Source organism: Cervus canadensis, chromosome 11 (genome assembly GCF_019320065.1).
Source record: "Cervus canadensis isolate Bull #8, Minnesota chromosome 11, ASM1932006v1, whole genome shotgun sequence".
In the NCBI taxonomy this organism is placed as follows: Eukaryota; Metazoa; Chordata; class Mammalia; order Artiodactyla; family Cervidae; genus Cervus; species Cervus canadensis.
The window spans coordinates 14714920-14740348 of NC_057396.1; the positions used below are offsets into that span (position 1 = coordinate 14714920).

General features: G+C 39.1%; 1 protein-coding gene across 2 annotated transcripts in view; it reads left to right on the forward strand.

Moving 5' to 3' along the window:
- The first annotated feature begins 7492 nt into the window (after nt 1-7492).
- The window catches only part of ELMOD1 (ELMO domain containing 1), an 83002-nt gene continuing 65065 nt past the window's right edge, over nt 7493-25429 (forward strand). Inside the window, exon 1 of one of the 2 annotated variants that reach the window (XM_043482630.1) lies at nt 7493-7812. The gene's annotated coding sequence lies outside the window, so the exon portion shown is untranslated. Of the gene's footprint in view, nt 7813-24954; nt 24975-25429 lie in introns of those variants that run through there. The other variant, XM_043482631.1, reaches the window with a different exon arrangement.

Consider the following 25429-nt stretch of genomic DNA (forward strand, 5'->3'; position numbering starts at 1 on the left):
TAATGTGTCCTTTAATGTCAGTGTTTTCATTTTGATTTGTTTCCTGGATGACCCGTCCATTGATGTAAGTAGGATATTAAAGTCTCATACTATTATTTTGTTACTGTCAATTTCTCCTTTATGTCTGTAAGTATTTGCTTTATGTGTTTAGGTGCTCTTATATTGGGTGCTATGTATTTACAATTGTTATATTTTTATGTTGGATTGATCTCTCAATCATTATATATTATCTTTCTTTGTTTCTTGTTACAGTCCTTGTTTTCAAGTCTTTTGTCTGGCATAAGTATTACCACTCCAGATTTTTAAAAAATTTCCATTTTCCTGGAATGTCTTTTTTCATCTCTTCACTTTTAGTCTGTGTGTGTCTTTAGACCTGAAGTGAGTCCCCTGTAGGCAGCAAATATAATGAGTCTTGTTTTTGTATCCATTCAGCCACTCTATGTCTTTTTATTAGAGCATTTTGTCCATTTACACTTAGAATAATTTTTGATAGGTATATACTCACTGCCATTTTGTTTATTATTTTGGAGTTGTTTCTGTAGTCCTTTTTTGTTTCTTTTTCTGTTGTTCTTTTACCTTGTGACTTGATAACTATGTTTAGTGTTATGTTTGGATTTCTTTCTCTTTTGGTATTTTTATCTATTATGGTGACTGCAGCCATGAAATTAAAAGACGTTTACTCCTTGGAAGTAAAGTTATGATCAACCTAGATAGAATATTAAAAAGCAGAGACATTACTTTGCCAACAAAGGTCCGTCTAGTCAAGGCTATGGTTTTTCCAGTGGTCATGTATGGATGTCAGAGTTGGACTGTGAAGAAAGCTAAGTGCTGAAGAATTGATGCTTTTGAACTGTGGTGTTGGAGAAGACTCTTGAGAGTCCCTTGGACTGCAAGGAGATTCAACCAGTCCATCCTAAAAGAGATCAGTTCTGAATATTCATTGGAAGGACTGATGCTGAAGCTGAAACTCCAATACTTTGGCCACCTCATGGGAAGAGTTGACTCATTGGAAAAGACCTTGATGCTGGGAGGGATTGGGGGCAGAAGGAGAAGGGGATGACAGAAGATGAGATGGCTGGATGGCATCACTGACTCGATGGACATGAGTTTGAGTAAACTCCGGGAGTTGGTGATGGACAGGGAGGCCTGGCGTGCTGCGATTCATGGGGTTGCAAGGAGTCGGACACGACTGAGCAACTGAAATGAACTGAACATATTTACTATTTTTGACATCATATTTTACATCTTTTTGCTTTGTGTGTTCCTTAACTACTTATTGTGAAAATAGATGATTTTACCAACTTTGTCTGTTAGCCTTCCTTCTATGTTTGTACATGGTTGATTTACTACCTTTACCATATTTACCTTTACCAATGAGTTTTTCCTTTCATAATTTTCATGCTTTTAGTTGTGGCCTTTTCTTTTTCATTTAGAGAAATTCTTTTAACATTTCTTGTAAAAGTGGTTTCATGGTGATGAACTCTTTTAGCTTTGCTTCTCTATAAAATTTTTTTTATTTCTCCTTAAAATCTGAATGAAAACTGTGCCAGGAATTCTTGGCTGCAGGTTTTTCCCTGTCATCACTTTAAATATATCATGCCACGCCCTTCTGACCTGCAAAGTTTCTGCTGAAAAGTCAGTTGATAGCCTTATGGGAGTTCCCTTGTATATAATTTGTTGCTTTTCCCTTTTTGTTTTTAATATTCTCTATTTTTAAGTATTGCCATTTTAATTACTATGCATCCTCTTTGTGTTGATCTTATTTGGAACTCTCTGTGCTTCCTGAACCTGAATGTCTGTTTCATTTTCCAGGCTAGGGAAGTTCTTAGCTCTTACATTTTCAAATATGTTCTCTGTCCCCTTTATATTCTCTTTCTAGGACTGCTCTAATGTGAATATTATTATGCTTAGTATTGTCTCAGAGGTCTCTTAGACTATTTTCATCTTATTCTTTTTTCTGTTCAGCTTCAGTAATTTTCACTACTCTGTCATCGAGCTCACTGATAAATTCCTCTGTATCATTTAATCTACTGGTGATTCTTTCTAACATGTTTTTCATTTTACTTACTGTGTTCTTCATCTGTTTGGTTCATTTTTAAATTTTCCAGCTCATTAAAAACTTCTAACTTCTCACTCTGTTCATCCATTCTTCTCTCAAGTCCTTTGATCATCTTTACAATCAATATCTTGAGTTCATAGTTCAAGGTATTTTATCCATCTTTTTATCTCCAATATCTAAGATAGTGTATTATATATACCAATAAAGTGTTAGTTGCTCAGTCGGGTCTGACTCTTTGCAACCCCATGGATTATAAACTCTGTCCATGGAATTCTCCAAGCAGGAATACTGAAGTAGAGGCACTCAATAAATGATTATTAAGTGAATTACATTTTGGACCAGTCTTTAGGCCAACTGGAAAGCCTTCTCCAGATCATGTTTTGAGAACTATTGCCATAGCAACATGTCTATGAATCTTCCTTTATTTTATTTAAAGCATTCTCTAGCAAAATGAATAACTCATGTAATCTCAGTCCCAGTTTTATCAACACAGATATTAATAGCCACTCTGGGTCCAACTCTCACTTCCAATTAGGACACAGAACTCCATAGGCCTATAAAATTCATTCTATTAGAAAGGAGTGGTCTTAATTTTTAAATTTTACACAACAGTTAACCAATGGCCTAATGGTTTTTAAGCCCACAGTTTTCATTTCTACTTTCATTATGAAACTGATACATTCAACACATACATCTTCTACTACAAATTCTTCAAGTAACAACACTTAAGATCAAAGCTAGATTAAAAATAAATAAATGGGCCATGACTCCCACTCCACCCACAAAATGATCCAAGCAGGAAATTTCTGCTTACCCATTGCTCAATCTAACCTTGCTAAGGAAAGAGACCTTTGGGTGGAGAAGTTCTTATGCAAATAAATTCCTAAGGATGATGCTCAGTAAGAGAGTCACCTGTCTGGAAAACACTAAGCCCTATGTCACTTGTAATGGACCAATCTGGAGTCCAAATAGATGACAGAGCGCAGTATCTCCCAGGTCTTCCCTTCCTCCTCAGTTCCACTGCTGAGGCAGACTTTAGAGGCACAACTTCTTCCTCCATGGATTCCCTACTCACCACATCTAAATACTACATCAGGTGATTTCAGTTTCTTCAACTACCTCTCTGTGAATCTCATGGTAATCTGGTAAATATGCTTTTTATGTGGAAATAATGGTAGGTGGATTCATGGCTAACATTTATGGACCACTATGGGACAACAATTATGCTAAGCACTTGACAAATTATTTACAAATTTAATTCTGTCAGCAACAACACAGGGTAAATATCCTTTAGTTTATTATTATCATCATCCTCACTTTAGAGATAAAACTGAAAGAGGTTAAGGCCAAGTCGCTTAACTTCCAGGCTAGTACCTGAACATTATGTAACATTGCTGTAGCAAATGTCACCAAACACAATTAATTCAAACAATTAACTGTGAAACAGGGTGGGACCTGGGACCTTTGCTGCAGTGATGTAATGCTTGCACCTGGACAAACATCTCCTTGAGCAACAAAATAAAAAGAAACTATAAGAGACTAAAAATAACTGTATGCATGCATAGTTGGGGCAAATTGGGCAAAAAAGATACAAAAATACCAAAAGACCCAACTGCCACTTCTGAAGAGCTGGGAGCAAAAGCCCAGTGTCAGGAGCAGAAGCAAGGTACTGTGCATGGCCTCCACACAACACCACTGAAAGATTCGACAAAACACTTAAGCTACCCTTCCTGCCTGACCCATGGACACACTACTACCCTTACTCCATATAAGAAACCAGCTTGCTCCCACTTTGGGGAGTGGGCAAGGGAAGCTATTGTTTTCACTCCTTCCTGCAGCCACAGGAGCCTCAATAAAGCCTTCCTTAAATTTCTTGTCTGGCACTTAGTCAACTTTTATTGATTGGGGAAGGCCAAGAATCGTGATTGGTATCAATTGCTTTCAAACTACCTGAGCATAAGTCCCTGGCAGTTTGGGAGCCCATGAGGACTTCCTGAATTAATTCAAAGATATATTAGTCCCAACAAGTCTGTAACCTGAAATTCTATAAACCTCTCTATGTGTCATCCTAGTAGGTTTTTTATTAGCTGCATTTTCCCAAAGTTTATTAACTGATGAGAAATGCTTTGTTTTCTTGTGACAAAGCTATGTATAATAGTAGTTTTTCTTGAAATAGTACCTAGTAGTCAGCTAAAAGATAAAGGCTATTTTATGATGGCGACATTTTATTGGTATAGACTAGCTAAAGAATGAAGAGAATACCTACTCTACTGAGATTGATTAAGAAAAGGAAAGAAAGGTTGGGCTTCCCTGGTGGCTCAGATGGGAAAGAGTCTGCCTGCAATGCAAGAAACCCAGGTTCAATCCCTGGATTGGGAAGATCCCCTGGAGAAAGAAATGGCTACTCACTCCAGTATTCTTGCCTGGAGAATTCCATGAAACAGAAGAGTCTGGTGGGCTACAGTCCATGGTGTCACAAAGAGTCGGACATGCCCAAGTGACTAACTTAAAATAACAAGCTAATTCCTAGGGTGATGATGCCCAGTAGTCTTTCTTCTTTGGTGCAGTGGGGAGAGCTGGATGTCCATTTTTAAAAACATGGTGGGTTGAGAATGTGGAAAAGAGAAAAATTTTAAGGATAGCTGCTGTGAATTGGAGGAGGTAATAGTAATACTGATTTATAGATGATAGATTGTGGCTTTAGCTAAAACACACAAATTTATAGTGAATTGTGGCTAGGATTTTCTTCCACAATGCGCTGTGGAACCTTAAGGGTAGAAATCTGTGAATTTGTGACTGGAGGGAAATTAATAGAGTAGAAAAGGGAAAAACTGTCTCCAATCCTAGACTTATTAAGAAGACTAGTCAGAAAAGATGTATATAGTCTAGGAAATTGAGAAGAGTTGAGAACCTGTATACATTCATTCATTATTTCACAATCTTTTATGGAGGATCTATCACATATTAGTTATCTGTTAAATTCTTTAATACAAGGATGAATGAGATCCTGGCCAGAGTTAAACATTAATACGTGGCAAGGCTGTCTCTAAATGCTATGGAATACATGTATACAAATCTACTTTGGAAAAGTTGGTTCTTTTTTTTTTCCATTTATTTTGATTAGTTGGAGGCTACTTTATAATATTGTAGTGGTTTTCTAAGTGGTGCCAAGTCTGTCTCACATTCAGACCATAAAAGAAACAGGGAGAAAAGCTCAAGTTATTCAGACAGTAGGTAGAAGCAAACAGTCAACTAATACATGACAGAGAGAGAATAACTAGGAACATAAACAGAGGTCAAAGGTGGTAAGAAGGTGAAGGTTTAGGAGGTGAATGATCCTGGAAGAGATGTTTGAGATGTAGGAGATACGAGAGTCCAGGCTGAATCTGGCCACTGGAGAAATGCCATTCTTTGAGGTTAGAAAAAAGATATAATTTTGTGTGGGGATTAAATTCTCTGGGCTTCCCCTACCCCTTCCAATTCATCATTTGAATTGCAGGTCTCTACCTCTAGGAGCTAACTGAAAGAGTCAAATGAAAAGAATAAAAATCATTGGCAGGGATCCAAGTCCATGTAATGTGGTTGACCAAGAGCTATCATTATTATTTTTACTGATATTTTTGAGAGAAGGAATCAAGGCCTATAGATTAATTTGATGAACACAAAGACAAAAATGCTTGGTCTGTGTCCTTGGAGATTATTTACTTTGTAGGTGTTTATTGCCTATCTTCTTCAAGCTAGATTTTAAGCATTATGAGGGCAAAGACCATGTCTGTCTTGTTCACAATTGTTTTCACAGAACAATGCCTGCACAGTAAATTGTTTTACATTACTTAAACAATAGCAGTAGACTGTGATAAGTGCTGTAACATCAGTATGCATTGGTGCTCTGGAAGCAGAGCATTAGCTCTACCTTGGAGTTGGGGGAAGTGTTCTGAAAGAAGGTGGCATTTGAATTTGAAGAATGGGTAGGACTTTGTAAAGTGGAATGGAAAGAGAAGAGTCTTCCAGAAAGACTGGAACACCATAAATAAAGGCAAAGCATTATGAAACACATGGAATGTTCGGGAGCTATTGAAAAGTTTATTTTTTGAGCACTGATACTTTAAAATGTATGCAGTCTCAGTGGAAAGTAAATTTCTTCCCATGCAAGTATACTTTACTTTATGGAATAGTAGTAAAAGAAGAATATTAAATTACTTTAAAAATCGACTTTGGAATGAAATTCTTCTGTCATGTGGATAAACCTGCCAACAGTGAATCTCTCCTAAAAAGCTTTTCCTTCCAAAGAGGACTCATATATGGCCACCCAAGAGGTTTTATTTAAAAATATGAAGAAACTGAAGAGTATAAAGGGAAGGTAATAGTGGATAATGCTTCTAAGAACAATAAAAATTAGAAGGATAAAGCATAATGGTTATATAATGTGAGGAAGGAACACAATTTGTTCACCATTTAAGGACTATCACTAACCTAACCTTTCATAAAAACTGTATGGTGGAGGTGGAACCTAAAGGAATTTTATTCAGTGAACATTTACTATGTAACAGGTGCTTTGCCATCATTGTCTCACTTAATCCTCACACCAGTCCAGAGAGGAAGTCCAGGACTCATCATTTTATAGATGAGGTAACAGAGAGGAAGCATAGCTGGGTAAACTACTCGGGTGGTAAATGAAACCGAAATCAAGGCCTGCCTCCAAGGTCATAGTCTTTCCCCCACTCTATCCTGCTTCTAACTTAAGAAACTGTTTAATTAGAGAGAAAAACGTTCTTCCTTAATACGAAACACAATACAAAAGAAAGGCACAGGTCTCCGTGTGTGTGTGTGTGTGTGTGTGTGTGTGTGTGTGTGTGTGTGTGTTAGTTAAGTGAGTTCAGAGCCAAGTCCTCTTGCACTGTGAAGCAAAGTTCCCCAAACAGCCCCAGGTCTCGTTGTTCATAATTCATCCATTATAATTAACCCCAGGGTTAAGGTATTGTTTCTGAAACCTGATAAAAATGCAAATATGTAACCTGAGAGGATTGACGCGACCTCAATTACAAACCAAACTAAAGAGCTGGCTCTTTAACTTGACCGGACTGGTCTAGTAATCGGGAAAGGCGGGTACTGCTGAGGCTTCCCTGCAGGTGAGGTCCCCAGGCTCAGGAGAGCAGGTGAGGGCTGAATGTCTGGATTGGAGAGATCTCACTTGGTAAAATAAGCTGAGCTAAAAAACAAACTTGGCCCACTGAACAATTTTCTGGGAAGGGAGCGAGGAATACAGCTTGCCTTCTTATTCCAGGACTCTTTAGGAACCCCATAGACAAGACTCCTGAGGTTCACCATCTTCCAGCCTGTACTCCTTGCTTTCTGCTCAAGCAGCCAGGTCTGCAGATTTAACCCTTCGGCTCCAGGCGCCCGCGCTCCCTCCCCCGCGACTGGGCATGCTCAGTGGCCTCCCGGGTTGTGCTTCCAGGGAAACCTCCGCACGCCCTACCCGGGGCTTCTCTCGGTTGCCTCTCGCCGCCCGCCGCCTGGGGCCCATCCCAGCTTGCTCAGCTCCTAGCGACCCAGATTCCGGCCCTGCCCCCGCCCCGCCCGCGTCCGCAGCTAGTGCGGCAGCCGCGGCCGTCCTGGTCCAGGCTCTGCGCTGGGACCGACCTCGTCCAGCGCCGGGCGGAGCGCGCAGTCGGAGCGCTTGAGAGAGCAGAGATGGAGACCCGACAGCCGCACGCCGGGACCTGCTGAGCTTCTGCGGTCGCCGAGTTCACGTGAGTAGCGGCGTCCTGGGGCGACCCACCAGGAGCGGAGAGGAGAGGCGCGAATGCCCTTGAAGAGGAGCGAGGTGGCAGCGAGGACGCGAGGCATCGCGCGAGCAGTGCAGCGTGTGGGGCGCAGCAGGAATGCTGCGGGTGTGGGCAGAGGGTGTTGGAATGAAAAGTGCATGCTACCTCGGTGCAGGGGCTTCGTGGTCATTGAGGACCGTCATCGGTCCCCCCATCTTGCCACCCCAAATTAACACCCAGGGGATGCAGGTCGGCAGGAGAGGCTGTTTACATCTTGGCTGGGGCGCGAATCACCTATTGACCGAACGCCGAGGGCTTTTGAGAAGGCATGGTAGGCAGAGACCAAAATAGGAGCCGAGACAAGGGCGGCCGGGCCGGGCGAGTGGCCCATCGGGGTCTCGGGGCCCCTTGCCCCACGGCCTGAGGCCCCAGGGGCAGTGCAGGACTTCGGGTCGGCGGGCCGCAGAGCTGGAGGGTCATCAGCGCCGGGAACCCGGGGACCTGTCTGAGGGGCTGGCGCGCGGTGCCTGCTACTACCCGGACACCCTTCACTTAGGAGAACATCTCTTTCCTAGGCAGGTAGAATTGAACAGGCGACTGGGGAGCGACGGCTGACAGAGCTGTTAAAAGCAAAACAGTTAGTGTGGTGGTGAGGTGTGCGATTGAGTGCCTTTGCCCCCCCCGCCCCCCAAGTGTGGGTGCTCCTATTCACCGTGTTTCCTCCCGACCTCTAAGTGGCGAGTCCGGTAACACACCTGATAAATATTTCAGCAACGACCTCGTCGGCTAGGTTGCTTCAGATCAAGTTTAATGAATATGTTTGTCAGCCTTTATGCTCTGCACAGGCAGGTGGAAGCCCCGTGCCTCAGTTTGCCAGATCTTATCCCTTTCCTATACCCACTAGGGAAAAGATGCTGCTAACCCCCCCCGGTGAGCTTTAGATTGGTACCGTAAATTTGAGTCTGTCGTTCGGAGAGACTAGTCTTGGGCAGATATCCAAGCGTTGTTCTGCATCTCTGCAGTGTGCGTGTTGAGCCTGGAGCTTGACAAACCGGAGCTTCCAATATGGTGGAAAGCAGGTAATATGCTTATGTTGGAATAAACGTCTTAATTCATTATCATCTTAAGACACCAAGTAGTTACACAGAATTAGTCTTTCTCTCCCTAGAAGTTGAACCTGAGATCTAGTTGAAATTTGGAGGAAGGCAAAATTTGTATTCCTCTACAACTGGGAGGCATTTATCTCTCCTGAATTCTTCCGTGGAAATAAGAAATGAACGTCTTTTCCATAATCACTTGTCAAGAATACTGAAAGAACACAGTAATGTAGGGCACTTTCAGGATTGGAACAAGCTGTAGGGCATCTTTCCTTACACTTTGGGTTATAACTTCCACTATAACACACACACCATTAGTGCTCTACAGTGGTACTCCTTTGCTGAAGAAACCTGCTTTTTTTCTCCCTTAGTGATACTCTTAATATGTCTCTAAACAACTTCTGAGGAATTCCTCTGTTGACCAAGATTTCAACCTCTAAGATTTACATTATGCTGAAAGAGACAAGTCTCTTCTCTTCTAAGACCATGCACATTGAAGCTGAACAATTCGGTGTACAGATATTTTTCATTTAGAGAAGACTTTTCCAGCAAAGACCCACTGCAGTTACATCACAGGCTCCACCTCCGCCTCCCAGGCTGCTTCTCCCCAGCCTGTTAGTGAGGACAGTATGTCTCACTGTGCTTGATGAAGAAAAGGAATCCCCAAAAGAAAGACATATATTTCTCATATTGTTTTCAAAATTAAATTTTCAAAAAATTTTAGTTATTAACACATATATGCAAGGGCTTAATTCAGGAATAGTATTGATAATGACTCTGAATGTCAGCTTTCCAAGAAATCTGGGGCAACATTACAATATTCTCTGTGCTGAAATTATTGATAGATGGTATTAGACAGGAAGTCTATGAAATTAACAAACTAAGTAAAAATTTTGTATAAGAAAGAGCATTTCCTAAAGTTTGTTACTGACTTGCTCAGAAAGTAACCCAGTATCATTAACAGACATTAAATATGACCAGTTAAAGTTTGCAGAGCTCAGATACAAACCTCCAGGTGCTCTAAAGATGCATTCTTTGAGTCCTGTGAGAATTTTTAAAGAGTCACTGGTAAAGCTATCCAATTTAGCAAATAAAAATATAAGCTGCTCATGACTTAAATTTTAATTTCAGATAAACAATGAATAATTGTGTTTAGTATAAGTATATCCCGTGCACAATCTGGGGTATACTTATACTAAAAATTGTTTTATTTGTTGTTCATCTAAAATTCAGTTTTGACTGAGCAGCCTGTATTTTATCTGGCAACTCCATAGCCACTGGAAATGTTTCGGTCCTCTTTTTGGGGTCACCGTGTTTTGAAAAATGAAAGTGGAGCGGAAATCATATGCTTTTCTACAGACAATCTGGGACAAGGCCAGTTCTGGTTCAAGCTATTGAAAATAACTCATGCTTAAAAGTGAGCTGCATACACGTTCCGACTCACCTCGTTGTACAGCAGAAACTAACAGATTGTAAAGCACTTATATTCCAATTAAAATTTTTTTTAAAAATACTTTTAAAAAGTGAATTGTTCAACACATCTCTGCTGGCTAGATTTAGTGAGAGGTGCCAAAAGATCCAAAGATGAGTAAGGGAAGTGGGGGTAGAGGAAGATATGTAAGATATGAGACTTGCAGGGTCCCCTCGAGGAGCTTGGGAAAGCCACTGAATTCTGCTTAGCGGCTCTAGTCAAAAATGATGAGCAGTTTTGACAGGTCCGACCTTGAATGAGAGAGATCTTACCCTGGGAGGCAAGGAATAAAGAAATTCATGCCTTTATACCTAATGGAGTGGAGCTAGAGGTTGACGGCCTCAGTCAGAGGACAAAGAAGCGTGCTGAGAATGGGGAAAATGAAAAGGGAACGCTAAAGGACATTATATAGTTGGTGATGGGAATGGAAAAGGGAGCTGAAAAGGGATTGGTAAATGGTACTTGGGTGAATGCATCTCACTGCATTTTAAAAAATAGTTGGTTTGCCTTTTGACTAATACCTAAAGGACTTCTACACAGTTCTGCTACCTTCCTGGTTTCCTCAGGTTAAAAAAAATCATCAAACAAATCTGGTGTATAGTATTTTAAAGTTTTGTTATTTTTATGTAAAAGATGATATTTAAATTTGATATTTGTGATGCTTATCAATATTTGGTTGCTTCAGCACAAATTCCTGAAATAAGATAAGCAGATGTTTTGGCTTTAGCAAGTCTGTTTCTTCCAATAGGAAAAGATACTAAATTGCAATCATTTTCTGATTAGTCCAGCTATCTTTAAGGAAGCAAATTCTGATAATGGAAAAAAATGTAGATTTTACAGAAATAGAACTATGTGAAAATGACCATATGCTTGTAGTACTAGAGAATACCTACTTGGAATATTTCAAATGTAATTAATTCTGTAAACACACCACTTATATTTGTGTCTCTGAAGACCCAGTGGGTACTTTCACTATTGATCACTATAGGAATTTTCCAGGAAAGTTGAAGATCAAACTACTATGGTCCAAGTAGAGAACAGAAAATCTCCTTTTTCTGAAGGTTCCCATTTGCCAGTCTCAAGCAAATGATGATAGAGTGCCATTCTAGATTGCGCGTCTGTCAACAGATATAGTTATCTCTAGGGACCATCTTCAGAAAAGCTTCATATGATTGAGTATCCATGCAGTGCTGTGCTGTGCTTAGTAGCTCAGTTGTGTCCAACTATTTGGGACACCATGGACTGCAGCCTGCCTGGCTCCTCTGTCCCTGGGGATTCTCCAGGCAAGAATGCTGGAGTGGGTTGCCATGCCCTCCTCCAGGGGATCTTCCCAACCCAGGGATCGAACCCAGGTATCCCATATTGCAAGCAGATTCTTTACCATCTGAGCCACCAGGGACGCCCAAGAATGCTGGAGTGGATAGCCTACCCCTTCTTCAGGGAATCTTCCTGACCCAGGAATCGAACCGGGGTCTCCTGCATTGCAGGCAGATTGTTTACTAGCTGAGCTACCAGGGAAGCCCTGAGTATCCATATGTATGGTTAAATTTCTACTTTATATTACAGTAAATAAGCATATAAAATATAAACTTTAAATTACAGCAAGTTTTTAAAATCACAAGTTTACTCTATGCTAAAATGCATAGTGAAGCAGTTAATTCAGGTTTTTCTTATCAAATTCCTTAAAAAATTCCTTAGCAAATTCCTTAAAAATAGAACAGAAAACACTGTATTTCAAGTATTTGTATTGTTCCTCTTTGTAGTGTCTGGCAAACATACTGCCTTATAATTCTGATAGTACATGAGAAAAAGAGTGATCAAAGACATATTGAAGTTGCCAAAATCTCAAAGCAATTAGACTACAGTTTCTATTTTCAGCAGGGTTTCACTTATTAAAGTGATATGACTTATTAAAAAAGCCTTACTTCAGTGATCTCTAAAGACAGCTTATGTGAACTGTCACCCAAAAAGAGCTTTAACTGAAATTGTTTGCCCAGTTCACATTCTAAGTCTTCAGTAAATAGTCTGAATTTAGAGAATCTGAAGACAGTATGTTTTTGCATCCCAGGAATTTTTAGCCCTCCAGTTCATTTATGCTGACCATGAGCAAGTCTTATTTAACACTAGTTTCTGTGCTGAAAAATGAAAGATATACACATTTCAAAAGAGAATATTGTGTCAACTCCAATCACCTTTGTCTATAAAATAAACATTAATTGTGTTCTAAGGGATAAATAACTTCAATCTCAATGTAATTAGACAATTTCTATATTGTCTGTGTACAATCTGTAATGTTTTTGATGCCATCAGAATAATTCAGAATTTGCTGTTTGATCTTTTGCTTTTTTTTTTATATAAGTCAAGATGATTGTGGTAAATGTTTAAGGAGAGCTCATTAAGCCCCCTTAAAATCAGTTTCAAACAAGCTAATGACTACAGATTCAAAAGTCTTTATATAACTTTTAAATGTAGTTTCCATTTTAATTATTGGGATTGGGACTTTGTTAATTAGAATGTGTGGTATAAGGTCTTATTTCAGCTGATATAATTCTCAGTCCTTTTTCCCTTGTATAAGTAAAGATGCCGTATGTTTAGAAGCTTTCATTCATGATGAAACTAATAACTTATTTATACCACGGCTGCTTTTTGGTTTAGCAAATGTCATCAATGATAACATAAACTCTGTTCCCTTTTTTTTTTTTTACATTACAGTTTGGCATTATAAATATTTTAAGTGTGAATCAGTCTCTGGAATGAATTAACTATGCAAGTATATTTCTTCCTTTTGCTTCAGAAGAAGAATCAAGATGCTGTACCCTTCAGTATTTGAAAGCCAGATTTTCTGAAGATTCTGTATTCTAGTAGAACAGTTACATTTTAATTTCAGATTTTCTTTGGTCTTAGAATCCATTTGGATTAGCAAAACTCTTAAAACAGTTGTTTTTAATTGAGAAGTTTTATCATATATTCTTTAAAATGGTAAACATTTATCAAAGCTATTTTAATTAATATATATTATGCACATCATTAATCATAATAGTAGTAAATATATATTCACCCAACATAGGACCACCTAAATATATAACTTAAAACTTTGAAAACTTACATTAAAATATCTGGCATAGAAATTTGATGTTCATATTCTGTCTCATGTATGATCTGTATGTAGCCCAATATGTGAACTTGTACATGAAAATCAAGACATAAAACAGAAGGAGTGGATTAAAGTTTTTGAATGTTTGTATCAAGTATTTTTTCTATTATTCCTTTAAATTGTAGATAACCTAGAATATTTAAAATAGAGCCAGACTTATCAAATTTTTACATCTGCACCAACCTTCTGGAATATATCTGTCAACTAGACTCTTGAGTAATCTTTGTAGATGAAATGAAAAAATGAGGTCTGGGATGAGATCTAATAGCTGGATTCATCAGCTGTAACCAAAGAATGTTTCTAAGTGTGAAAGCCACATAGAACCTTGTTTCTGTTGGCCTGCTTCAGGTCTCTTCCCTTGACCCTGACATTTCTACAATTTTATCAATGACTCAGATATACTTGGGCTTCCCAGGTGGCTCAATGGTGAAGAACTCCCCTGCTAATGCAGGAGATGCTGTAAAGACGTGGGCTCTATCCCTGGGTCAGGAAGATCCTCTGGAGGAGGAAATGGCAACCCACTCCAGTATTCTTGCTGGGAAAATCCCATGGACAGAGGAGCCGGGCAGGCTACAGTCCATGGGGTTGCAAAGAGTCAGACGCAACTGAGTGACTGAGCACAGACACACACAGATAAACTATACATATATCAGGTTTGTTGATAATGCAAAGCTCCAAGAACTAGTGAATTTGAATGACAATCAGGGTTACACTTAACATCCCTTAGCCCAGAGCAAGAGCTGAAACTAAAATTATGTGCAGAAAGAGTTGGTTTCATTTAGTTTCTAAAATTAGTTGCCTAAGGCCAGGGAGTGGGAATCCTTCTTTAACAACAGTTTGAGTTGTAAAAGTTAGTTCACTTGAGTATTAACCAATAGTACAGAAGAAATTAATGCTTTCTTTGGTTGGATTCATAGAGTCCATTTGAAAAAATCAAAAATAGACACTATTAATGAGCTATACTGAAAGTGATGCATTTTGGGTCATCTATCAGGAAAAGTAGTAAGGGAATGCCTGACTCTTGTGAGCCTGGGTAGGATGTTGGCTCATATGACTTTAAAAGCAGCTCCTAAATCTGATTATGCATTTTACATTGAGTTCTTAGGCACTTATATATGAATCTGCCAACATCTAATTAGTAACATTTAAGTAGCACATAACTATTGTACATCCTTTCCTTGATTAATAATGAATATCTCTCCTCATTCTTTTCTACTTAAATATTATTCTTTAGATAATTAACCAATCATCACTTAAATGCTTCTACTTTGTGACCACCAGTGGGTTCACCTAGTTAGGATCAGACTTGAAATTCTTAGATAAAATAATATGTTCTTTGAATAGCCACAAAGTAGCCACAAAGGATCATCTCCAGGTTCTAAAATAAAATGGCACAAACTAGACAAGATGAAAGGCAGACATGTATTCACTCAGTGTAGTCTATGTGTACTCTGTTTGCAGTGTATTTTGGCTTTCAGAGGTATTTGTTTATAGAGTGGATGCCTATCTTTACTCTTGAACACTGCTGTATTGAGGGGGCTGTCTCACATTATGAGACAGAGGCCACTTTCTCACTATAGCAGCTAAAAGTGCCAGATGCTTTCTCTCCCAGGCATCTTTGCGTGTGATAAGACATGGACTCATCAGAGACATGGACCCAGACTCTGCCCCAGCAGCACATATTTTTTTGGCAACACTCTTGGTTAGTCCTGGGGAGGGGTCAGTGGAGCCAGCTATTGAGTCTGGACCTGATAATGGAAGTAAAGGTGTCTTTATTAGATTGGCTCTATGTTGTCATTTTAAGCATTAATTTTGTCTACGTAACCTCCAAACCCACTTCTCCAGTCCTCCTGGAGATTCTGTAGATTACCTTCAAATTCCTTTTCTGCTTAAATAGGCAGAGCTAGTTTCCATTCTTTGTGATAATAAAAAAGCCTGACTGGTACAAGGCGAACAAGTCCATGCTTACATTGGCATCTTAGTCAGTCACTGGGACCTACTGAGTACAAAGTACTCTGAAAGGCTCAAAAGGAAATATTTATTCATTTTCTGAGTATTTCTGTAACAAGGCATCTTGCTTGTCATTTGGTAGGAGAGGCAAGCAAAACTGGTATTTTCAAATTAGTGCTATGAGGACAAGTAGGAGAAGGTAGGGACGCCACTGTCAAACTTTGATAAAGGCAAATATTCTTTGAATTCCTGACTCTCAAGATTGATTTATTGTAGGGATGAAAGGCTGGGGTGAGAAAGAATGCTGTGGGGGAAAAATATATGTTTCATAAGAGTCAAATTGTTTTCTTTTTTTTTTCATTTATTTTTATTAGTTGGAGGCTAATTACTTTATAATATTGTAGTGGGTTTTGTCATACATTGACATGAATCAGCCATGGATTTACATGTATTCCCCATCCCAATCCCCCCTCCCACCTCCCTCTCTACCCAATCCCTCATGAGACAAGTGCTCGGGCCTGGTGCACTGGGAAGACTCAAATTGTTTTCTTCATCTTAACTTTTATGAAATTAGAAAACATTAGAAAAATTAGAAAACAAGTGTGTCATGTTTTCATTGTCACCTTTCTCTCTTCAACCCATCTAACATATTTCACCAAGTCTAAGATGTCACTGAATATATACTACTACATTTTTACTATTAAGAAAAAGGCTCTGTAAGTAATTACTAAAAAATGATGATACATAACAGCATACTGGGGGCTCTAGAGTAGATTTAAAGAGAACTTAAGATAATTAAATCAGTCATGGAAATGTTGTGAGTTAAACACCAAATTCCGTTTCATTGTTCTAGTAGTCTCCCAAAGCTGTTATAAAATAGTAGATTTACGTTATGAACAAATTCAGGTACTAATCATTTTAGCTTTGTTTGACTATAAAACATGCCTATATACTTACAGTGACTCTCAGTTTTGTGGATGGCACATTTATTTTTTATGACTTTTCTATTTGTACAAAAGTCAACAGAATAACATAATGGATTATAGTATTTGACAATTATCAATTCATGATTGATGCTGTTTGATTTTTAGCACCTACTCTCTATCCACCCAATTTTATTTTGAAGCAGATCTCAGACATCATACCATACCATTTGTGAATATTTCAGTGTATAGCTCTAAAACACATACTTAATATATTGTTTCTACTTTCCTAGGACCTTTTAAAATAAACAAATTGTGTGTTTATTTTAATTAGGTTTTAAGCTACCTTTTGGGGGAGATTTTTAAAAAGAAAACCATATGAAGAATACACCAGTGCCCACTGATTTCTTTTTAAGACATTTATATGATGCTAGTAGGTCATATCATAATCCTGCAATAATATATATCTTGATTTTCCACTCTGCAACTTTCTTTTGAATATGTTCTCTAGTTGAAGATTTGTTTAAAGAATATACTGCTGTTCTTGCCATTTCCAAAGCAACCTTCAGAAATGTCATATCTATTCTGTTATTATTTTTGGCCCCAAGAGGAGGATTCCTAGTTATTATATCAAATGACTTGAACGGTGTCAACATTTGTCAGCTCAAACTCTTCCACTTTCCCATTAAATACTTTCAACACATTTTAATTTGTGTCAAATTCAACAAACAACCTACAGTATGTGGTCTGGTGGCATACTATTATAAAGTAACTCGGTCTTTTTGAATCTATCTACTTGATGTAAGCTGACTAGGAACCTTAGTTTCTTATTTTTTGTTTTTTTAAAGTGTGGGTTCACAGGGTTTCAGGGCACTGGACCTCAGGAGGCTGGAAACACCACCCTATGTATGTCACCTTTTTTTAAAAACAAATTTTGTCTTTAATCAAAGTAATACATATCATTTAAGACATTATATAATTATACAGTATTATAATGTAAAATAGACCTGTTGCCCAGTCCTTCTCCATTCCACATGTGTTTCTCAGGTGTACTCACTTTAATTGTTTTAGCTTATTCTTCTGGTGTATTCCACCTTACTTTTAAATAATACTCTAATATTGCTATTTCTCAATATTTAAAAATATCAGATCTACTGATTTTCTACTATGGAAGTGAAGATTTAACTTTCATACCTAACATCTTTCCCTTATATACATTCTTTTCTCTTTCCTCAGTTCTCCCATTATCTCTGTTTTTACCTAAGAGAGTTTCACATGTATCTTGGTTTGGATGGTTTTCTGAAGGGTAAATCTGAGGACTAGTAATCTGTCTGCCACTGTTCTGGGAGCTGAATGGGAGAAGAAGGCTGGATAAATCTCACCTTTATCATGTAGACTTTCATTTAACTTCCTAATATTCAGTATAGAGCTCAGCCTCATTTCTTGTTTCTAGAAATTCAGAACCTATTTAGCTCATCCCCTTCAAGAGTTAATCTCACCTCTTCTGATGGAATGGAGAGGGGTTGTGCCTATTCTCTTTAAGTGGGGAGGAGGTCCAGACCCTAACTTATTCTTATGAAAACTTTCAATGTGTTGTTTCATTCTGCATTCCCATTTTTAGAGGAGTTTGGCACCCCTAACTCTTGAACATGACTGAGATTCTGTACTCTGAATTATATTGCCTTTGGGTCACTTCCCTCACTGTAGGTTTAGTCAGGTAGGTGAAGTAAATTACCATTTGCTTAACTATCAGCTTCCAGATTCTGCTGACATCTCATGTGCATTCCTGTTGCCCTTAGCCTTATGGATTTACACTTTTTGATTTCTTTATGTTAGTTGGATTCAGTTCAGTCGCTCAGTCGTGTCCAACTCCTTGCGATCCCATAGACTGCAGCACGCTAGGCTTCCCTGTCCATCACCAACTTGGGAAGCTTGCTCAAGCTCATGTCCATCGAGTCAGTGATGCCATCCAACCCTCTCCTCCTCTGTTGTCCCCTTCTCCTGCCTTCAGTCTTTCCCAGCATCAAGGTCTTTTCAAATGACTCAGTTCTTGGCATTAGGTGGCCAAAGTATTGGAGTTTCAGCTTCTGTATCAGTCCTTCCAATGAATATTCAGGACTGATTTCCTTTAGGACTGACTGGTTTGATCTCCTTGCAGTCCAAGGGACGCTCAAGAGTCTTCTCCAGCACCACAGTTCAAAATACAATTCTTCAGTGCTCAGCTTGCTTTATAGTCCAACTTTCACATCAGTTCATGACTACTGGAAAAACCATAGCTTTGACTAGACAGACCTTTGTTGGCAAAATAATGTCTCTGCTTTTTAATATGCTGTCTAGGTTGGTCATAGTTAGATTATGTGTTGGAATACATGTGTTTTATTTTCATGTTTAGATGGAAGTCTATAAACATGTTTAGATGGCAAGAATACATGGAAGAACTATACAAAAAAGATCTTCATGACCCAGATAACCACAATGGTGTGGTCACTCACCTGGAGCCAGACATCCTGGAATGAGGAGTCAAATAGGCCTTAGGAAGCATCACTACAAACAAAACTAGTAGAGGTGATGGAATTCCAGCTAAGCTAGTTCAAATCCTAAAAGATGATGCTCTGAAAGTGCTGTACTCAATATGCAAGCAAATTTGGAAAACTCAGCAGTGACCAGAGGACTGGAAAAGGTCAGTTTTCATTCCAATCCCAAAGAAAGGCAATGCCAAAGAATGTTCAAACTACCACACAATTGCACTCATCTCACACACGAGCAAAGTAATGCTAAAAATTCTCCAAGCCAGGCCTCAACAGTATGTGAACTGTGAACTTCCACAGTACGTGAACTGTGAACTTCCAGATGTTCAAGCTGGATTTAGAAAAGGCAGAGGAACCAGAGATTAAATTGCCAGCATCTGTTGGGTGATAGAGAAAGCAAGAGAATTCCAGGAAAACATCTACTTAGGCTTTATTGATTACGCCAAAGCCTTTGACTGTGTGGATCACAACAAACTAGAAAATTCTTCAAGAGATGGGACTACCAGATGACCTTACCTGCATCCTGAAGAATCTGTATGTATATCAAGAAGCAACAGTTAAAACTGGACATGGAACAACAGACTGGTTCCAGATTGGCAAAGGAGTACGTCAGGGCTGTATATCGTCACTCTACTTATTTAACTTCTATGCAAAGTACATCATATGAAATGCCAGGCTGGATGAAGCTCAAGCTGGAGTCAAGATTGCTGGGAGAAATGTCAATAACCTTGGACATGCACTGGACACCACCCTAGTGGCAGAAAGCAAAGAGGAACTAGAGTCTCTTAATGAAAGTGAAAGAGGAGAGTGAAAAAGCTCAGAGCTTCTATATTGACTTCAGAAAGGGCAGTAGATCCCTTATGTGAGATCTGCTCGATTTCACATTGCTTGTGGGCAAAGACTGTTTTACTTATTTTGAGTCTCTAGTGAACGTAATAAGTGCACAATGATGTTTATTGACTAGAATTAAGAACTGAGGTCTGTTCCTACCAATTGGATGTATGTCCTTGGATAAATCATGTATTGAATTTGTTTGAGGCCACACAAGGTCACTTAGGAAAGGTATAGCAGAAGAATAGGAACATTGGGGAAAACCTAAACCTAAAGGGCAGGCAGAGGAAGAGTGTGAGATAGACAGGAAATCAGGAGAACATGGAAACATGGAAGCCAAAAGCAGACCTTTCAAGAAGTAGCATCACATGAAATAATATCAAATGAAGATAGGAAAATAGAGCTTGAATTAGACCATGCTCTGCCTTCAACCAAACATTTATATACTCACTCACTCAGTCTATGTGTGGATAAATGTTTATCATTCCTGAGACGTTTATGGTCAGAGTGATGTTAGTAGTATAAGGAAGTAGTCTTGAACCCTGTGTATAGGTGAGAATATGAATGGAATGACTGTGATGACTGTGATAGCGGAAGGGAACCAGAGCTCAGGGAGACTATGCAGTATAGAGTTGGGAGGCTGCTTTTGAGGCTAAGAAGGACATGAGTTAGTCATATGTGATCACCCTATAACATATTACAGACTTAATTAACCTGGTTTACCTGGAGAAGGAAATGGCAACCCACTTCAGTATTCTTGCCTAGAGAATCCCATGGACAGAGGAGCCTGGTGGGCTACAGTCCATGGGGTTGCAGAGTCAGACATGACTTAGCGACTAAACAACAACCTGGTTTAACCTGAATAAAAATGTTTGAGTCAGAGAATATGTTTTATGTTTCATCATATTGCAGATGGTGATTGCAACCATGAAATTAAAAGATGCTTACTCCTTGGGAGGAAAGTTATGACCAACCTAGACAGCATATTAAAAAGCAGAGACAGTACTTTGTCAACAATGGTCCATCTAAGTCAAGGCTATGGTTTTTCCAGTAGTCATGTATGGATGTGTGAGTTGGACTATAAAGAAAGCTGAGTGCTGAAGAATTGATGCTTTTGAACTGTGGTGTTGGAGAAGACTCTTGAGAGTCCCTTGCACTGCAAGGAGATCCAACCAGTCCATGCTAAAGGAGATCAGTCCTGGGTGTTCATTGGAAGGACTGATGTTGAAGATGAAACTCCAGTACTTTGGCCACCTCATGCGAAGAGCTGACTCATTTGAAAAGATTGAGGGCAGGAGGAGAAGGGGATGATGGAGGATGAGAAGGTTGGATGGCATCACCGACTCAGTGTACATGGGCTTGAGTAAACTCCAGGAGTTGGTGATGGACAGGGAGGCCTGGCATGCTGCGGTTCATGGGGTCACAAAGAGTCGGACATGACTGAGCGACTGAACTGAACTGAACTGAAGCTTCATCAGGTTAATGTCAGCAGTATAAAATACTTGAGAAGTCTATCAAGGCTACTATTTTGTTAGAGTGCCATGCAAACAAAAAGTAAATTCAAATTTTCCCTGAGCTTAGGCCATGCCCAGCCACTTCAGAAATACTGTTTTGGCTACAAAGAAGTAGATTAACTCAGCACCACTTATGGAAAAACAATTCAAAGGACATTTCTCATCAGTAGTGTCTCAGAGTATCGTACATTGCATACCAATTATGATTTGTTCCTGTCTTTTATATAGATTTTCTGGTTAACAGTAACTAGTATATTAGCAGGTATGCCTCCTTTAAAACAAAGCTAGATTTAACAAATAAAGTAATTCTTTTTGCTTTCTATAGAAAACATTTAGAGAAGTTATTTAATGAGCACCCGGTGAGCAGGGACTTAAATACCATTTGCAAAATGCTTTCTTCTACCACCCAAAGCCATTTTTGGTGTTTCCTCTTTAGGGGCAGATAATTAGAACTAATTGCTATTTTTGTTTTCTGTTTGGAGAACAAATAATTAGGACTAATTACTATCTTCCTTCCCGTCACTTGTCCTACACAATCAGCAAGTCAGTTTGATTCTACCTTTGAATTATATTTTACTTCTGTTTGCTTCTCTTTATCACCATCTTTGGTGTGCTAGTTCAGGTCATAACCTGCCAGAATTTATCTAAACAGTCTCCTAAGTGATTCTTGACAAAATGAGCTTTTACTGTAGGGGAGGATATATTAAGAATGACAAAGCATTAATAATAATACTAGAAATGAGTAGCAACTCATTGATTGGATATTGCATTTAACTATGCTATGCTTTGGTTGATTCAGTTCTTAGAGCAATCCTTTTAAAGGTAGTTGTGATATCTCTCCCCATCTAACTGAACCCCAGAGTGATTAAGCAACTTGTCTAAAGCGATTTGGCTATTGGCGAAGCTCAGACATGAATTCTGTCTCCAAAACTTGTGCTCTTAGCCACCATGCATCTTCTCTGCCATATTTGACAAACTTCCCTTAAATAGTAAGGATCCTTTGTAGTGTTAAACTATGTTGCCTTACCCAGAAAGGGCTCCCCCTGTGGCTCAGTGGTAAAGAATCTACCTGCAGTTCAGCAGCCCCAGGAGATTCAGGTTTGATCCTTGGAGGAGGGCATGGCAACCCACTCCACTATTCTCGCCTGGGAAGGTCAATGGACAGAGGGACCTGGTGGACTACAGTCCATTGGGTAGCAAAGAGTAGGACACAACTGAAGCAGCACAATTTAGCATGCATGCACATGTTACCCAGAACAGTACCGGCACACAAATATTCAAGAAGTTTTTGTTTTGTCTTAATGGAAAGACTCAGGAACCACTATGTACAGGTCATGAAGCTGAAGTATTATACTTGATTTGTCCCGCATCATTATGAATGAGTTTTTTTTTTTTTTTTTAGGTAAACCAGTTTTCTAGCTAACTGAAATTAAACCATTAAGTATAATTTTTAAAAATTTTTATAAAAATCTTTCTGAAATGTACTCCATTACTTTATTGCCTTAGTACTATGACAATCCTAATTTAATATTATCCTGATGACAAAAAGTATTGTTAGGAACAACAAATGTTGCATATGCTATTTATTTATCATTTCCTCTGGGCTGTAGTTTTAACTACCATTTATATGCTGAGGAAACCCAAATCTTTGTATACAACTAAGATTTCTCTCCTGACCTTCAGAAACATGTATATCTACAACCCCTCTTGAACCTGAAAATTCAAAATGAACCTAAGATCCCCAGAAACACCCAGACCCTCAAATCTGCATTTCCAAAATTCCATATCTTAGTGGAAAATTCTACTGTCTAACTAGTTGCTAGCCATAAACATGGGCATAATGTTGGACTCCTCCTTTTCCTTCACTAATCACCCTCAATCAGTCAATTAACAAACGTCCTATTGATTTTACCTTCTAAATATCTCTCAGATCCATCACACTTTGTCTGTCTTTTGCTTTATCCTGCAATTATTGTGTTTGCCTAGATGATTGTAATAACCTTAAAAATGATGCACCTAGTTAATAATTTCACCACAATCTAATTTATTCTACATTCTACAGTGAGATTACATTTTTAAGAGTATAACTCTGATCATGTCACATCCCAGTCTACAACTTTCAATAGTTCTTCACTTCTCATGGAGTAAGTTTGAAAGGTCTTTAATATTACATAAAGCCTTCAATGACCTGATCCTTTCTTGACCATCCATATTTTGCCATCTCCGTTTGTACCTGTTCTTCTCACTGAGCACTACACTAGGTCATATTGAATGTTTTCCCCTCCATACATTGTGTGTAATATATTCTTGCTTCTAGGACCTTGCATGTGCTATTTGGGGGAACCCCCCGAACCCTACATCTAAGGTAAGCACCTCTTACATTCACTGTCACAGCACCCATCTCCACTTGTAATATTGTGGTTAAGTACCTATTTGTTTTTGTATTGGTATACCATCTTCTCTTCTCCCTGCCTTAAGACTGTTGGGTCTGGAAGATGGAATTTATAACCTCTTGTTCACCCTATATCCTTAGTGCCTAACTCTGTGTTTAGAGCATAGTAGGCGCTAACATATTGTAATAATTTTTTAAAATAGCTTTAGAGTCACAGAAGCATTACAAAGATACTATAGCGCTGCCTTGTACTAGTGCCCATTTTCCTCTGTTGTTAATTGTGTGTGTGTGTATGCACGTGTGCTCAGTTGTGTCCAACTTTTTGTGACCCCATGGACTGTAGCCTGCCACGCTCCTTTGCCCATGGAATTTTGCAGGCAAGAATACTGGAGTGGGTTGCCATTTCCTTCTCCAGAGGATCTTCCTGACCCAGGGGTCTAACCCACATCTCTTTTATCTCCTTCATTGGCAGGCAGATTCTTTACCAGCTGAGCCATTACTCAGCCACAAAAAGGAACAAAACTGGGCCATTTGTAGTGAGGTGAATGGACCTAGAGTCTGTCATACAGAGTAAAGTAAGTCAGAAAAATAAAAACAAATATCATATGATATCATATATTAGCATATATGTGTGGAATCTAGAAAAAATGGTACAGATGAAGCTGTTTGCAAGGGAGAGATAGAGACGCAGATATAGAGAACGGACATGTGGACACAGGGGAGGGGGAACAGATTGGGAGGACAGCACTGACATGCGTCCACTGCCACGTGTGGACACATAGCCGGGGGAGCTTCTGTGTCGCACAGGGAGCTGTGTGGTGCTCTGTGATGACCTGGGGTGGGATGGGGGGCTAGGAGGAAGGTTCGAGGGGGACGGATATATGTATACACACAGCTGATTCACTTAGTTGTATAAAACAAACCAAAACAACATTGTGGAGCAATTATACTCTGATTTTTAAAAACCTTATATTAATATGCTATATTTGTCACAACTAATGGATAGATATTGATCCCTATTAACTGAAATCTATGCTTATTCAGATTTGCCTAGTTTTAACTTAATGTCCTTTTTCTGTCCTAGGATCTGATCCTTGATACCACATTGTATTTAATAATCATGTCTCCATAGGCATCTCTTGACTGGAACAGCTCCTCAGACTTTCCTTGTTTTTGATCTTGAGAGCTTTGAGGAATACTGGGTATTTTCTGGTATATCCCTCATTAAGTATTTGTCTGATGTTTTTATCATGATTAATCTGGGTTTAAAGGAGGAAAACCACAGAGGTAAATTGCTGTTATTTTTCTTTCTTTAAAAGATTTAATTTTTGCCCCTCCAAATCTGAAATACACTGATGCTCCAAGAAGGTGCCAAGTTTTATCAGTTTTGTCAAAGATAAACATCACTGGTTAACAACTTTCATATATCCACAAACCTCATCTTCAATACTGTGACATACTTTCTGACAATCACACTGCCGCAATTTTGTATCTTTGTAGTTTCCTATTCACCCAGCATCCCAAACACTGAGTCCCATATTCAGACACATCAAGGCCTTCCTAAGCTCAACCCTATTCCAAAACCATATTCTAAGTAACTAGCCAAAGCTTTGTACATAGCTCACAGATCTCAGCTGCTCACCCCCCACAACTTCTGCATCCTCACTCCACAGGGTATTGACCACAAGTCACAAGTCCATGGAGAAAGTCTTACATCATGTATACTTTTGTCTGAACCTGGA